Genomic DNA, 14262 nt, shown 5'->3' on the forward strand with positions numbered 1-14262 from the left:
TTACCGAAAAATGTGGTACAGGTATGAGATTTTGTTTTTAATAATTTTAAACAAAAAATTTTGCATTATTTAGTCTTTAAGCAATGTGAGCAGATTGTCGGTGTCATTTCTTTTTACCGTTAGAATCATGGCTTGATTTAATAGATAAGACAGAGAGAGAGAAAGATTATATTAACAGATTAAAGAGACAAATAAGAATATGGGAGAGCTCGCTCCTCACAGTAAATATGTTGATGACAGTGCAAATATAAGGGCTGCCAGTTTTGCCGATTTATCGGCATTTTGACGATGTTTTTACTCAAAAAATAGCAAATGTCGATTTTTCGATTTTTACCCCAAAACTGACGATATTAGTTCCGTTCAAAATTTTTTAATAGAAGCAGTTCGTTTACACCTTTTGAACCAGCAAAAAAGCGTTTTTGCTGGAAATTGCTTACATATAGGAGCTATACTCATTTTACATCTACAGTATTTGTAAAACGGTTGCCACTCGTGCCACAAACAATCCATCAAAATTTGAAGAAAATTTTAGCAAAAAGGTACCAAATTAAAAAAAAAAAAATATTTTGAAATTTTTAATCAAATTTTTATGGTTAGTATATAAAAAAATATTGTTTTATTCGAAAGAAATGTTTTATAATGAATTTATAGAATTTTTTTTAACATTTTATTTCTACAGAAAAAGTAGACAAAATTTTATTTCTATAGAAAATTTTGTCAAAAATTTATTTCTATAGAAAATTTTGTCAACATTTTATTTCTATAGAAAATTTTGTCAAAAATGTATTTCTATAGAAAATTGTGTCCAAATTTTATTTCTATAGAAAATTTCGTTAACATTTTATTTCTATAGAAAATTTTGTCAAAATTTTATTTCTATAGAAAATTTCGTCAAAATTTTATTTCTATAGAAAATTTTGTCAAAATTTTATTTCTATAGAAAATGTTGTCAAAATGTTATTTCTATAGAAAATTTTGTCAATATTTTATTTCTATAGACAATTTTTGTCAAAATTTTATTTCTATAGAAAATTTTGTCAAAATTTTATTTATATAGAAAATTTTGTCAAAATTTTATTTTTATAGAAAATTTTGTCAAAATTTTATTTCTATAGAAAATGTTGTCAAAATGTTATTTCTATAGAAAATTTTGTCAATATTTTATTTATATAGAAAATTTTGTTAAAATTTTATTTCTATAGAAAATTGTACCTCTTAGAAAGACAGCCAATAAGATTTTGATGATAAAATTTTGGAAAATCGTTGCCCAATTATATAAGTAAATATTACAGGTTTTTATTTTTAAATAAACACTTAAATCTAATCATAAAAATGTGTTTTTTATGTTACTTTATACGAAACTGAATTCATTATACCTTCGTTGATGACATGCATAGTTATGTATGTTTATTTTCTGTTTAAATGCAACTAATACTTTTGTTTTGAAGCAAACAAATTAATTTGTTTTAATATTATTTACATTAAATATTTTTTGAAGATTTTTAAAATAGAAGTGGCGATTTCTTCGGAAAAAAGTGACAACATTTTATTTCTATAGAAAATTTTGTCAAAATTTTATTTCTATAGAAAATTTTGTTAAAATTTTATTTCTATAGATAATTTTGTCATAATTTTATGTCTGTAGAAAATTTTTTTTCAAAATTTTATTTCTATAGAAATTTTTTTTTCAAAATTTTATTTCTATAGAAAATTTTGTCAAAATTTTATTTCTATAGAAAATTTTGTCAAAATCTTATTTCTATAGAAAATTTTTGTCAAAATTTTATTTCTAAAGAAAATGTTGTCAAAATTTTATTTCTATAGAAAATTTTGTCAAAATATTATTTCTATAGAAAATTTTGTCAAAATATTATTTCTATGTAAATTTTGTCCAAATTTTGTGTCTAGAAAATTTTGTCAAATTTTATTTCTATAGAAAATTTAGTCAAAATTTTATTTCTATAGAAAATTTTGTTAAAATTTTATTTCTATAGAAAATTTGGTCAAAATTTTATTTCTATAGAAAATTTTGTCAAAATTTTATTTTTATAGAAAATTTTTTCAAAATTTTATTTCTATAGAAAATTTTGTTAAAATTTTATTTCTATAGAAAATTTGGTCAAAATTTTATTTCTATAGAAAATTTTGTCAAAATGTTATTTTTATAGAAAATTTTGTCAAAATTTTATTTCTATAGAAAATTGTGTCAAAATTGTATTTCTATAGAAAATTGTACCCCTTAATTAGAGAGTCAACCAATAGGAGTTTTATGATTGGTTCAGATTTAGATATAGCTCCCATACATACGTATCGCCCGATTTTCCCAAATTTGGCCATAAGTCCCTTATTTATCAACCGATCTTACTCAAAGTTGGCCAAATCTAAATTTTTATAGTACTTACTATATGTGAAAAAATTGACCGAAATCGGTCCAGATTTAGCTATAGCTCCCATATATATGTATCGCCCGATTTTCGAAAATTTGGTCTTAATAGCCTTATTTATTAACCGATCGTACTAAAATTTGGCACACTGTAAACCCCACAAATGCTTATGTTTACTATTTCAGTAGGGGTGGTTTAGGGTATGATATGGTGGCCCCGCCCGACTTTCTACTTTACTTACTTGTTATACCCTCCACCATAGGATGTGGGGTATATTAACTTTGTCATTCCGTTTGTAACACATCGAAATATTGCTCTAAGACCCCATAAAGTATATATATTCTAGGTCGTGGTGAAATTCTGAGTCGATCTAAGCATGTCCGTCCGTCCGGCCGTCTGTTGAAATCACGCTAACTTTCGAACGAAACAAGCTATCGACTTGAAACTTGGCACAAGTAGTTGTTATTGATGTAGGTCGGATGGTATTGCAAATGGGCCATATAGGTCCACTTTTACGTATAGCCCCCATAACATATAAACGGACCCTCAGATTTGGCTTGCAGAATCTCTAACAGAAGGATATTTCATCCGATCCGGCTGAAATTTGGTACATCGTGTTGGTATATGGTCTCTAACAACCATGCAAAAATTGGTCCACATCGGTCCATAATTATATATATGTAGCCCCCATATAAACCGATCCCAGGATTTGGCTTGCGGAGCCTCAAAGAGAAGCAAATTTCATCCGATCCAGCTGAAATTTGGTACATGGTGTTGGTATATGGTCTCTAAACACCATGCTAATACTGGTCCATATCGGTCCATAATTATATATAGCCCCCATATAAACCGTTCTCCAAATTTGACCTCCGGAGCCTCTTGGAGGAGCAAAATTCATCCGATCCGGTTCAAATGTGGAACGTGGTGTTAGTATATGGTGTCTTATATACATGCAAAAATTAGCCCACATCGGTTCACAATTCTATATAGCGCCCATATAAACCGATTCCCAGATTTGGCTTGCGGAGCCTCTAAGAGAAGCAAATTTCATCCGATCCGGTTGAAATTTGGAACATGGTGTTAGTATATGGTCTCTAACAACCGTGCCTGAATTGGTCCATATCGGTCTATAATTATATATAGCCCCCATATACACCGTTCTCCAGATTTAACCTCCGGAGCCTCTTGGAGGAGCAAAATTCATCCGATCCGGTTGAAATTTGGAACGTGGTGTTAGTATATGGCCGCTAACAACCATGCCAAAATTGGTCCATATCAGTCTATAGTTATATATAGCCGATCCCCAATCACACAAACATTGGTCCATATCGGTTCATATTCATGGTTGCCACTGGAGCCAAATATAATCTACCAAAATTTTATTTCTATAGAAAATTTTGTCAAAACTTTATTTCTATAGAAAACGTTGTTAAAATTTTATTTCTATAGAAAACTTTGTCAAAATTTTATTTCTATAGAAAATTTTGAGAAAATTTTATTTCTATAGAAAATTTTGTTAAAATTTTATTTCTATAGAAAATTTTGTCAAAATTTTATTTCTATAGAAAATTTTGTCAAAACTTTATTTCTATGGAAAATTTTGTCAAAATTTTATTTCTATAGAAAATTTTGTTAAAATTTTAATTCTATAGAAAATTTTGTGAAAATTTTATTTCTATAGAAAATTTTGTTAAAATTTTATTTCTATAGAAAATTTTGTCAAAACTTTATTTCTATAGAAAACTTTGTCAAAATTTTATTTCTATAGAAAATTTTGTGAAAATTTTATTTCTATAGAAAATTTTGTTAAAGTTTTATTTCTATAGAAAATTTTTTCAAAATTTTATTTCTATAGAAAATTTTGTCAAACTGAGTTATAGACGTATTTAATCGATCTTTTTTGATTTAATATATACCACGTATGGACTTACTTACAATTTAGAAAACGGTGTTAGGAGGTTTTAAGATACCTTGCCATCGGCAAGCGTTACCGCAACTCAAGTAATTCGATTGTGGATGGCGGTGTTTCGAAGAAGTTTCTACGCAATCCATGGTGGAGGGCACATAAGCTTCGGCCTGGCCGAACTTACGGCCGTTTATACTTGTTTTTATGTTACTTTTATACAAAATTGATATCATTATGCTTTTGTTGATGGCATGCATAGTTAATATTTATTTTTTGTTCTTTATATGAAATTAATACTTTTATTTTTAAGCAAAAAATTAATTTGTTTTAATATTATTTACATTAAAGATTTTTTAAATACACTCAAAAAAAAGTGAACTCTCTATTTCACTAAAGCCATATTAACTTTATATTAGTTCATAGAATCATTATGTTTGGAAAAAGTTTATTTTAGTCAAATAATTTTTTGCGTATGTTAGTTAAATGAACTAAAAAACGGGAAAAAGTTATACACAAATAAAGCATACAGATTTCCTAATTTCGTATTTCTTACAAAATAGTTCATTATTTCTTTAAATTTGTAAATTTTACCAAAAATGTGTCCATCATGAACTTCGTATGTCACTAAAGACATTCTTGCAATTTTGAACTCCAAGATTTCTCTTAAAACTACATAATTTTCTTCAACTACTGAAAAAATTTAGTTATGTCTAATAAATTTTCTTGAATTTGTCGAATAATATTTACTTATTTTTGCCATATCGGAGTGATGCCAGCGCTTGTAATACCGTTTAGTTAAAATTTTCTAAAAAAGTTCCAAATTTTCTAAAATTAATCGAAAGTTATCTTTCCTGGTGGGTTCACTGTTTTTTCAGTGTAGAAGTGACGATGAAAAAAAAGGGACGATTTTTCTTGAAAGTTTATTGGCAGGTCTGGCAAATATTTTGAGTGCTATGTATGGCCTCATTTTCATTGGAAAAAATATATTTTTTTTAATTTGTGCATAATTATCAATACACTCAAAAAAAGTGAACTCTGTATTTCACTAAAGCCAATTTAACTTTATTTTAGTTCATTGGAATTATTATGTTTGGAGAAAGTTTTCTTTACTGTAATAATTTTTTGTGTACGTTAGTTAAATTAACTAAATCCGAGGAAAAAAATATACTCAACTGAAGCATAAAGATTAACTAAATTCGTGTCTTCCACAAAATAGTTCAATATTTCTTTAAATTTGTAAATTTTATTACAAATGCGTTCATCATGAACTGCGTATGTCACTAAAGACATTCTTGCAATTTTGAACTCCAATTTTTTCCTTCAAACTACAAAATTTTCTTTAACAAGTGAAAAAACTTAATTATGTCTAATAAATTTTCTTGAATTTGTCGAAAAATATTTACTTATTTTTATGACATAGGCGTGATGCTGTTTAGTTAAAATTTTCTACAAATATTCAAAATTTTCTAAAATTAACCGATATTTTTCTTCCTGGTGGGTTCACTGTTTTTTCAGTGTATGCATACAAAAAATATTTTCTATTTAAAATATTTCTTTTTAAAAAGATTTTTTTTAATAGAAACTGCTCTAATTACGAAATAATAGCCAATCCAAATAAATAATGCATTGATATGAAAAATTTGCGTTATTTTATTTTATTAATAAAATAAATAAAAGTATACATATTCGTCCTATATCATTTCATATTGGATGTGTGTAATATTACCCTCTTCTTTGCACCAAAATTAATATAAAATACTGTCATATTTTTTCATCACAACTAAACTAGGGCCTGCTAAAAAGTAACACAAACAATCATAAAATCTACTCTAGATAATATTGTCACAAATGTTCACCCTCTTATTTTCATTACCACCAACTATAAAATAGCGTTGATAAAGCTAAAGGCTATTCCTTTTCCAACCTTTCATCTCTATTGTATTGGTAGAAAAAAGTGTCGCGCAATTGTCGCGCTAAAAGCTAAACGAAATTTACCTCAAAGCAAAAGCGGCGCGACGCGACGCTACAAAGTGCTCTAAGGCATACAAGAAAAAGGATGGAAATCTAATTAACCCACAAACAGGTTGTATTAATATTTAGTCCATAGCCAGGACTATTCCCCAACGGCTCAGGTACACTTGCTAGCATATCTAGCATATATTTGTCTTAGTTCATATTCCCTTTTTTTATCTGGACATGGATGAGACAATGACAACAAAGAGAGTGTTGAGTATGAGTGTTGCCGACCAACATAGGAAAAGCCGACAGTGACAACGAACTCTTATAACACCTTCTTCAAAGGTGTTAATGCATAGTTAATTGGATATTTCATCCATTGTAGTGAATTTTTCTCTCCCCTCTTGGGGTGTGAATTGCCTTCTCTCTCTCTCTCGCTGTCTCTCTCAAATGGTTTAAGTGACACTAAGACCACATTACCTGTAAAGAACAATGTCACAACACCAATGGGGTCTAGTTTGGTAAACCACCTGAAGGCAAAGTAGTGCAAGCATTGCCTTTAACTACAAGAAGGTGTTTATTAGCAGCTTAACCATGACTTACTAAGTGTCCCATAATTTCATTACAAAACTTTTAGTGAAATAGCACAGATTGTCCTTTGTGCTATCCACTAAACAGGAGATGGGCAAGCACCCATGACTTTGCGCCCAGGGATGGTGACCAAAGAATTTATGAGACAGGTTTTGTTTGGAATTATTGTCATGCAACAATTTTCCATTTCCATTTTTTTTTGGGTTAAAGGTAAATGTCAAATTTAACATAACACATTTGTTTCTTTCAATTCAATGAAAAGCTGCTGCTTTACGTTTTTTTTTGTTCGTTCGTAAGCAAATTTGATGCAATATTCTACGTATTATACAATAAGACTGGGATTTCTTTTATTTAACTCAACACCTGAGATTTTTATAGCTATTCAATAATTGTCCGTATGTGAATCGTTATCATTCTATCACATTCATTTGTGGGCTACCTTTAACGTAATATTATTAAGATAGGGTACACACAGAAAACAAATTTGTTGGGACAACCAATTCTTTTGCCAACCGATATATTTGGTTCCAGCTACTACCAAGAAATAACTGACATAATCTGTTACTACAACCAACTGTTGTGTGACATAACTTGAAACACATTTGTTTGGATAACTAACATATGAGTAGATGAACCATATATTGGCAATCACAACCACTTCGATTTATTATGTGATTAGAACAATCAACTGTTGTCTATGCTAATAATATGTTGAATTATCGAGGCAACCAATATTTTGGTATCAGTACTATTTGTTTAGCACGAAAACCGTGCAAAATTTTAAAGAAAACTCATTCAAAATATTTTAAGTTTTTAAATTAATTTATTGTGTATTCATAAAAACGGAAAATAAAAGCATATAAACATTAAATATTTAGTAATCCCAAACAACAAATTCTTCGCCAGTAGCGGATATAGACACATGTGACCAACAATTTACATTAATTTTTTTAAAGTCAATAATAGTATTAATACAGTCAGTAGAACTTATTTCATACGCAAAATAGTGATTATCAAAGTATAAAGTTTTTAAAAGCTTAGCTTCTTACATTGATTGACGGTAATAAATATGGCAATAATATAAACGCGACCTCCTTTTTGTTTCCTGCATAGATTTAATAATATGTTGGATGTAAATTATATTATCATTTGACCATGAAACATACTTTCAGACAATCCTTCTATTTTGTCTAGAATTTTTTTTGCATTAAGATCCTTAGTTTTGCTCAGTCTTACAAACACTTTTGAATATAAATTATCCCAGACTGCAATGCTGCTGCAACTTGGATAAAAAGTTGTTACGTCGATCTTAAAAAGTTCAAATATTGATATATCATTAGAGTTGAAGATGGGAAACAATTTTAAATAGTCGGATGTAGGCAAATCACTATTTTGCAGTAAATGTTTTCTCTCCGACATGCAGTTAACCCATTTGGAAATATATTCCTCATTTAAGATAGTATTATTTTTAACGTATGCGAAATCATCGGATTCATCTGAAAAAAAAAACTAAAATATGTCGAAGGCGTTTAAATGTTATATCAAATTTTACCGTTAAATGAAATAATCCCACTATTTTTAAATTGGTATGTTCGCCGTTTCAATAGACCTGATTTACATAAACGTTTTCTCAAATTATTAAAGGCATCGTAAAGTTTTCCTGAGGCTCGCTGGCCAAAATTTGCTGGACAATAATATATATCTTTTGGTTCCTGTGGCAGAATTTGTATTATTAAATCCGTTAAAAAAATGTAATCGTGGCGTGTTAATCTGCAAAATTAATTATTTATATTGTTAAATTTATTATTATTATTCGTAACTGTCAAAAATTTCAATTCTCTAATTTTGATTTAAACGGTTATATTTTAAGAAGTAAACTTGGACTAATTACAGCTCTGACATCTGATTTACATTAAAAAATGGAAGGTTAGCCTGGCCTACCACAGAGTTTTAAGAGGAATCTTATGGTAATGGTCGGTTATACATAAATAAAAATATGTACATATATACGCTTTAACTGCATAGTGGCGCAAGTGTCACTTCTATTATTTACTCGAAATTGATATCTTTTTGCAAGATATACTTGATTATTATTTTTGATAGCTTTGTTCTATCTGAATTATCGATATTCTATATCTTCTAGCTGCCAAAGAGTCTAAAATTCGAGAAGTTCTGGAGTGAATAATAAATAATAAATATTTGATAGCGTATACATTTAAGTTTATTAAAGAAGCCACTTTCACAGATCCCGTTAATTCTTCACACACTTCTTTCTCTGTTTCTAGTGCATTGTCTAATTTATAGTTTGCAATATCTTGCACATCGCCTTCATTTTCGATTTCATACACCAGATCTTCGTAGTCAATGGTTTCATCTGGAGATACCAATATGCAATAGTATAGAATAAATTTCTGAATTCTAGGATATATATTTCTAACCTTTTTCGTATTCGATAGCTTCGATAAACCATCCTGGAACGCATCGAAATTGGTTTACATAGTCCGCTAAAATATCGTCTGATATTTGTATTTTATTCGCCCCGTCCATGAAATATACAAATCCATTTATTTTAAAGTGATTTTTGACTAAAAGTGGGACGAAATAAATAAAAATGTAATTAAAGATTTTGTGTGAAGAAAAAGGGTGAATTGTCTTTATTACATATCTACTTAAATTTTGTACGAACATCATAAAAATCATTTGTTATTTTGAGCGACATTTTTCAAAGTTTTCTGTAGTGGTCAAAAGTACTCAAAGGGTTAAACCCTAACCGATAGCTCCAAAGAGTCATTGCTTTTAACTTGTTCCATATATCGGGCAATAACTTCAAAAACATTGGTGCCCGCAAACATATGAATTTGTAGCAAACTACGATAACTTAAATACCGACCAACTTACAAACCTATATATCTTCTACGAATTTCAATAAGTTCCCTATTATGATGATGATTTTTTTTTTAGCTACGCTATTGACAAATTTCTTTTTCCACCGATTTTTTTAGTTAATTTGCGATTTTAACCCTTATGATATGTTGGGGTCATTTGATGACTCACGTCGTATTTTTCATCAGCGCATTTCTTACTGATGGAAAGTAAATAAAAGTTCTTAGTGGCCAGTGCATGCCCCCAACATAATATAAGGGTCAATGGTGATATAATCTGTACTTACTTTCTTTATGGATTGTTTCGGCAGTCAGGATTTCTCCAGCTATTTTTAATATATCTTTTTTGCCTTTGAAAACAACATTTAAAAACATCGCCATGGTATATAATCTAAAGAATGCAAAATATATAAAATATTAATAACGTATTTAACACACATATATGTTAATAACGTATTTAAAGATTTTACTTACCTCAGATCCAATTCGAGCACAGAATTTAATGATGTTTTTTTATATTTTTGTATTTTGATTTTTTCCAATTGACGACAAACAGATTGTCAAACATGTTTTTTTATTGAACATGCAAAGTATAAAAGAATTGGGTTAAATTTGTTTTCGCATGTGTGATTTATGCGACTTGCAAAGAACATTCGAAGCCGCTTTCGTGGGTATAAATTCTGTGATTTTCTGCATGATATTTGGTTACAAACTTCGACTTCTAATTTTTTTTTAAATTATAAGCTCTATAAGTTATAGCACCCAAATGATTGTTGGAGCAACAATACCTACAATTTCCATTTATAACTTCGAATCTGTTATCACAACCAAATTATTTGTTCTGTTGATACTTTGAAAAAACAAATAAGTTGTCATGACAGAGTAAAATAGAACAAATATTTTTTTACTTGCATAGATGTAGAATAACTAATATTTGGTCGTATGTACTACCATTTGGTACCATTGATACTTTTTTGGTTATTCTAACAATAAGATAAAAGAAATAACTGACAAATAGTCCACACAACTAAATAATATGAGTTCCAACAATCTATCTGTTATCCTGCTCGAATTCCAACCAATCATTTCTCTGGGTGTATACTGTAAAAAAATAGGGCAAAGAAAAATTCTTTTTAGTATGTAAACACAATTATAGCGATTGTCGGTACACTGAAAAAAAAGCATGCCCGGTTCCAAAGATTTTGTCTTTACTTTACAAAATATGGTATTGATTCCGAGCCAAAGAAGCGGAGAATACAAGTAAGGATACTTTTAACCCTCTAAGGCCAAAATTTTTTTTGCCAGCTGATTAAATTTTCAATGTTAACGTCATAAAAGCAAGAAAACTAAACAAGAAAAATGTATACGGTAAAATTCAGTATATGCTGCAAAGCCTCTTGAACAGTTTAAACTAAGTTTTCTTTTTATTTTAACCAGTTCTGTTGTCTTACTAAAAGCTCCCTTATTAAATGAAGTAGGATTGGGCATTAGAGGGTTAAGACACAATTCTCTTTTAAATTTGGGTTTTGTGTACTTGCTTCTAGGAAGCAAATTTTAATTGTTCGCTTTCTCAGCTTTTTTTCTTCATATGCTATCAAAGTCTTTTAAAAACAAGTTAACGACAACTTTATTTTTCAAATTAAGACTCGACTTCCAGTAGAAATTATTCTATGTTTCAAGTAAAAAAACTTCTTTAAAATAAAGTTTTGAAAACGATGTACTATATTTAAATGATTTTTTGCTTTATAGTCAAGTTGCCAAAAGTCAACAAATTTAAAAACAATTTCATTAAATTTAAAGAATTTTTCTGAATTATTAAAGTCAAGTTGTCCTTAGCTCAAACATTTTTTCTTTCATGTTATGATACCCATTTTTAAGGCAAACAAGTAAGGAAAGTCTAAAGTCGGGCGGGGCCGACTATATTATACCCTGCACCACTTTGTAGATCTAAATTTTCGATACCATAGTTTGGAAATTAGCCACTAATTATTCACTAGATATGCCAATAATTTCTAAATCTAAAATGAAAAAGATTGTGAAATTAGGTGTGGTGTTTTCCCCGGAAATTCCGGAAGAAAATTTAATCCGATCCGATTGAAATTTGGTACGTGGTGTTAGTATATGGTCTCTAACAACCATGCAAAAAATAGTCCATATTGGTCCATAATTATATATAGCCCCCATATAAGCCGATCCCCACACGCACAGAAAAACCATGTTTGGACATGGTTGCCGCATCCATTTAATGCTTATCTAGAGCATGTAATTGTCTTTGTAAAAATAGTTTTCGAGCGGAAAAAATGTATGGTGGCAATAAGCATTTGAATGGTTCTCAAATACCGCAAACATGTTTTATCATTTAAATGATAGAATTTGAAACCATTAAATGGTCGGGAAATCATGTTCCTGACCATTCCATTTTTTTACTTTTTTACAGGGAAAAAAGTATTTTTATAGGTTGAGTATAGACATGTCTAGAACCATTACATGGCCATAAAGACCATTTACATTTTTTTCGTGAACATTTAATTTTTTAATTTTTTTGCAGCGAAAAGAATTTTATAAAAACATTGACCAGGTACACACGATTGTCATTTTGCGCGTCAGTCGTGTGTTGATTGTTTCTTGGAATGGACGAAGAATACGGATTTTTTGTGTTTTGTGTTAATTTATTTAAGTGGAAAGTGTAATTGAAAAAATGTACCTGTTTTTTGTACTGCATTTTGCTATATGGTATCATTTATTTTTATTTGCAGTTATATGATGTCTGCGTTTGTACATTTGATGAGCACGACGTAAATATGGAATAATTACTTATTGTTGAGATTGAAATAAAATAGAGTGTGTAAAAATATATGATGTTTGCTTGAACGGCATTATAAATACAAATAAACAATGAATTAGTTTATAAATAAATAAAAACCAATAAATAAAATTAATTTTGTGTGTTTCTTTTCTCAAGTGGCGTCCTTTTTTCGACGATGAAAAAAGTTTTTTCATAAAGATCAAAACATTTTAGGTTGTGACCATGTTCTTTTAACTAGGAGAAAAACATTTTTAATGAATACCATAACATTTTAAATTGTGACCATTGTCTTTTCATTCAAACAAAATTCTTTTTATCAATATAATAACATTTTAGATGAGGACAATTATATTTTTCTTAGAACCATGTTCACTGAGCCAACATGGTTGCAGGTTAAAATGTTACATGGTCGCCGCAAAAATAGCTCCTATCATATTATTTTGCTCTTCGAATATGATTGTGACAATCATGTTTCTTCTCTGCGTGCAGATTTGACCTCAGGAGCCTCTTAGAGGAGCAAAATTCATCCGATCCGTTTGAAATTTGGTACGTGGTGTAAGTATATTGTCTCTAACAACCATGCCAAAATTGGTCCATATCGGTCCATAATTGTATATAGCCCCCATATAAATCGATCCCTAGATTTGTCCTCCGGAGCCTCTTGGAGGAGCAAAATTCATCCGATCCGATTGAAATTTGGTACGTGGTGTTAGTATAAGGCCGCTAATAACCATGCCAAAATTGGTCCATATCGGTCTAAAATTATATACAGCCCCCATATAAGCCGATCCCCAGATTTGAACTCCGGAGCCTCTTAGAGGAGCAAAATTCATCCGATCCGATTGAAATTGGGTACGTGGTGTTAGTATATGGTCTCTAACAACCATGCCAAAATTGGTCCATATCGGTCCATAATTATAAATAGCCCCATATAAATCGATCCCCAGATTTGTCCTCCGGAGACTCTTGGAGAAGCAAAATTCATCCGATCCGGTTGATATTTGGAACGTGGTGTTAGAATGGTTATCTAACAAACACGCAAGAATTGGTCCATATCGGTCCATAATTATATGTAGCCCCCATATAAACCGTTCTCCAGATTTGATCTCCGGAGCCTCTTGGAGGAGCAAAATTCATCGGATCCTATTGAAATTGGGTACACACAAAAAAATAATTCTTTCCTCCCAAACGAAATTTTAGACAAACAAAGTTCGTTTCTCATTTGCTTTTCGCTGTAAGGAAGTGTATTTGGAAGAAAAGTATATACTTTTTGTGATAAATGTTTATTCTTTTCCAGGATGTAAAAACAATTTCATAAAGACTAGCTCAAAAAAAACATTATTTTCTTGCTAATTGCATTGTCCCTCACATCTTTCTCACATCCACGAGGATTTTTAGTTCTTAACACCTTTTCCTGTAATACCAACAATGTAGAAGAAATTATACAATTTTATAAATTTTTTTTACCTTTCGCCTGGACGGAGAATCGAACCGCGGACCATGCACATTGTAAGCCAACACACTAACCACTGAGCTATGTACCTGTTATGGTCATCAATAGATAAATATCCATATAAGTTATATTTATATAGCATAGCTTGCGGCGCCCACGAACCGAATAAACAAAGTTTATTTAACAGAAACAAACATTTAGTTTGGCACCGTGGAGCAGTGGTAGCTACGTCCGACTCTCATGCCAAGGGTCGTGGGTTCGATCCCTGCTTCGGCCAAAGTTTT

General features: G+C 30.1%; 1 long non-coding RNA gene across 1 annotated transcript; it reads right to left on the reverse strand.

Moving 5' to 3' along the window:
- Positions 1 to 7830: 7830 nt before the first annotated feature.
- On the reverse strand, positions 7831 to 10188 carry LOC142241572 (uncharacterized). The gene is made up of 3 exons (XR_012723700.1): positions 10007 to 10188; positions 8390 to 8607; positions 7831 to 8333 (listed from the first exon to the last, which is right to left on the reverse strand). It is a non-coding gene; the product is annotated as an uncharacterized LOC142241572 (long non-coding RNA).
- Positions 10189 to 14262: the final 4074 nt, after the last annotated feature.

Source organism: Haematobia irritans, chromosome 5 (genome assembly GCF_050003625.1).
Source record: "Haematobia irritans isolate KBUSLIRL chromosome 5, ASM5000362v1, whole genome shotgun sequence".
Taxonomy (NCBI): domain Eukaryota; kingdom Metazoa; phylum Arthropoda; class Insecta; order Diptera; family Muscidae; genus Haematobia; species Haematobia irritans.